Here is a 3,817-nt window from a genome sequence, read left to right as displayed (position 1 = left end):
CAGTGGCATTTTTATGAATCGCCATAATTGGAGTGGCATTTATCCAATTTGTTTTTGAGACGGAAGCAGGGTGTCAACTGGGCTGTGCGGGACACTCTGGCCTGTCTAGACAGCCTTTTCTTTCATGTTTACCACATACCAGCCTAGTAGTTTTTTTTCTTTCTGAAATGGCTAGCCCAGTTTTTTTGTGATTTGTCAAGTAAGTCGCTTTATCAGGCCTGTTGGGCTGCAAGTCTTTCAAGACGAGGAGATCTTCATTCGGCTGGCCGAGAAAATGGCCTATTAGTAATGAGAAATGGGTTGTACATTTTTAAAACACATCAAACCCGCAATTAGTTTCAAATATGTTTTTTCATTTAGAGATTTTAAATTGCATTGATTTTTATGCGTGGACAATTTATTGGATTTTATATTGATATACATTTATTTTTAAAATCAATCTGAATGTGACTCGAAATTTCGGGATTAAAAATAGTTCAGACCGCACCGACATGTGCAAAATTCTGTATAATTTTTTAACCGTGGCCACAATATGGGCTGTAATGCTAACAAAAAGAATATGGGCTCCAAAAAAACCTGTAAGAATTAGCAAATGGGCTGAAATTATTTGAAATAATGGCAGATGGGTTGTATGTTGTTTTCCACAGATTTGAGGCTTTCCACAGATGGTCTGTATACTGTTGGATGTCCATCCAATGGCTGTCGTGCTTCTTCAATCTCTGCTCTTCCTGCTCCAGCCGCTCAAACAAGCGCCGGTGGGACTGCCTGCTCCCTCCTCCCCGTGGCCGGCTGTGCTGCCGCGCAGGCCTCACCGCCCCACCGTACTCCCATCATTGGCCTAGCCATCCCTCTACTCACCCACACCTGCTGTTATTCTCCGGTGACGGCAGACGAACCAGTAAACCCTCATACAGTCGTACTCCCCTCCGTGTGGGAAACAAAAACAACTGCTGAGTCTTCCCTGCCTTCGTGTCGTTCCCTTCCCAGGCCTCGCCGTCGTCCACCACCCTGGTGCTCTCGGCGTGGCGTGGTCAACATGGTCAACAACCGACATGCATCTGAAGTGGACTGTACGTGGAGAGGCTGACAACTGGGTCCACGGCCACATGCAAGGAAATGCCTCCTTATTACACGCAAAATAATGATTCCTCCACCTGACATCTGGGACCCACCGAAAGGGCCTCTGTATTTCACGAAAAAAATGTTACTGCCGCTGACAGCTCGGACCCACCAGCTATATCTTCACACGCAAGGAAGTGCCTCCTTATTACACACAAAAAAATGAATACTCCCCCTGCTAGCTGGGACCCAGTATAGTGGGCCTACTAAGTTGATGGGGACAAAGGGCTTTGTCAACTTAGTCAATATGCACGATTCTAGCTCGACTGATTGTACAATGTCCATCCAACGGCCATAGTGCTTCTTCAACCTCTGGCCTTCTTGCTCCAGCCGCCCAAAGCAGCGCCGGTCGTGCCGCCTGCTCCTGCCTCCCGTGGTCGGATGTGCTGCCGCGGAGGCCTCACCGCCCCCATACTACTCCCACCACTAGCCAGGCCATCCCTTCACTCCACTCACCCACACCCCCTGTTATTCTGCGGTGACGGCAGCGCATCCGAACCAGTGAACCATTGTACTCCTCTCCGCGTGGGCATCCACTGCCGCGTCTTCCCCGGCTCCGCGTGGGCATCCACTGCCGCGTCTTCCCCGGCTCCGCGTCGTCCCCTTCCTAGGCCTCGCCGTCGTCCACCGCCATGGTGCTCTCGGCGCGGCGTGGTCAATGTGGTCAACGACTGAATTCCATCGGAAGAATACTGTACGTGGAGAGACTGACAGTTGGGTCCATGGCAGCCGCAAGGAAGTGCCTCCTTATTACGCGGAAAATAATTATTCCTCCACCTGACAGCAGGGACCCACTGGACGCCCACCAGTATTTCACGAAAAAACGTTTGCCCCTGACTGCTGGGACCCAGCCGACGGGCCATCGTATTTCACAAAAAAACGTTCCCCCTGCTATCAGCTCGGACCCGCCGGAAGTGCCTTCTTATTACGCACAAAAAAATGAATACCCCCTGCTAGCTGGGACCCACCTTGGTGGGAGGCTGACTTGTGGGCCTACTAAGTTGACGGGGACAGAGGGTTTTGTCAACTTAGTCAATATAAACGATTCTAGCTCCAGTGACCGTACGATGTCCATCCAAGGGCCGTAGTGCTTCTTCAACCTCTGGTCTTCTTGCTCCAGCCGCCCAAAGCAGCACCGATCGTGCCACATGCGCCTGCCTCCCGTGGCCGGATGTGGTGCCGCGGAGGCCTCACCGCCCCTACTATTCCCACTGCTGGCCAGGCCCTGCGGCGACAGCATCCTCACACCGTAGCCGAACCAGTGAACCCTCGTACTCCTCTCCGTGCGGGCTTCCACTGCCGCGTCTTCCCCGGCTCTGTGTCGTCCCCTTCCTAGGCCTCGCCGTCGTCCACCGCCCTGGTGCTCTCAGCGCGGCATGGTCAACGTGGTCAAGGAACGACTTCCATCGGACGTGGACTGTGCATGGAGAGGCTGACAGCTCGGTCCATGGCCGCAGCAAGGAAGTGCCTCCTTATTACACGGAAAATAATGATTCCTCCACCCGACAGCTGGGACCCACCGGACGGGCCACTGTATTTCACGAAAAAATGTTTCCCCTGACTGTTGGGACCCACCAGCTACATCTTCGCACACAAGGAAGTGCGTCCGGGCAAAAAAAACGATTCGCCCCCCTGACTGCTAGGAACCACCAGCTACATCTTCGCACGCAAGGAAGTGCGTCCGGTAAAAAAAACGATTTTCCCCCTAACTGTTGGGACCCACCAGCTACATCTTCGCACGCAAGGAAGTGCCTGACAGTCGGGACCCACCTGGTCGAAGCGTACGTAGCGTTGTCATTCTGGTCACGAACGTGTACATACATATATACTGGTGGATGTAGAGGCGCGCACGTGTCGTAGTAGAGTCGCGCACATAGCATGTACGCGTACGTACAGCGGCCAGGGTGCAAGAAAGAAAATACGGCCACGCATGTGTACATACGGGCGGGGTCTCGAACGCCTACTCACGCATACGTACGGCGAGGGCTCCTGTACATGGCTGGATCGGAACGGAGAAATAGCATCGTCGTCGTGTTCATGGGGAGGCAACGAAATGCGTCGTGTTCATGGGGAGGCAACGGAATGTGTCGTGTTCATCGAGAGGCAATGGAATGCGTCTTGTTCATCGGGAGGCAACGGAACACATGGGAGCCAACCGGCTGGGTCGGAACGGAATGCGTGGTCGTGTTCATCGGGAGGGCTTGGACAGAACAGGCAATGGAAACGAGGCCTGGCGTACCGCACAACGGAGGACACGGAGCTCCTACGGTCGAAATGGGGGTCCTGTTGATTGGGAGGGGTGTGGCATACCGCAAAACGGAGGAAACAGACCTCCTACGGTTGAAACAGGGGTCCTGTTGATCGGGAGGGGTGTGGCGTACTGCAAAACGGACGAAACGGACCTCCTATGGTCGAAACGGGGGTCCTGTTCATCGGGAGGGGTGTGGCGTACCGCAAAACGGGACTCCACGGGATATTGTTCATCTCCACCGTCGACCTCCTCCAGCCTCCATGGGCTACCGTCGACCTCCTCCAGCCTCCACGGGCTCCTATTCATCCAGCCTCCACCGCGGGCTACTCCACCGGCTACTGTTCAACCACCCCTCCACGGGCACCCCTCCACCGTCTACTGTTCATCCAGCCCTCCACACCACGGGGTCCTGTTCAACCACCCCTCCACGGGAACCCCTCCTTCGTC

Source organism: Triticum aestivum, chromosome 4A (genome assembly GCF_018294505.1).
Source record: "Triticum aestivum cultivar Chinese Spring chromosome 4A, IWGSC CS RefSeq v2.1, whole genome shotgun sequence".
NCBI classification, from domain to species: domain Eukaryota; kingdom Viridiplantae; phylum Streptophyta; class Magnoliopsida; order Poales; family Poaceae; genus Triticum; species Triticum aestivum.
The sequence above is the reverse complement of the archived record's forward strand: the minus strand, read 5'-3'. Positions refer to the sequence as shown.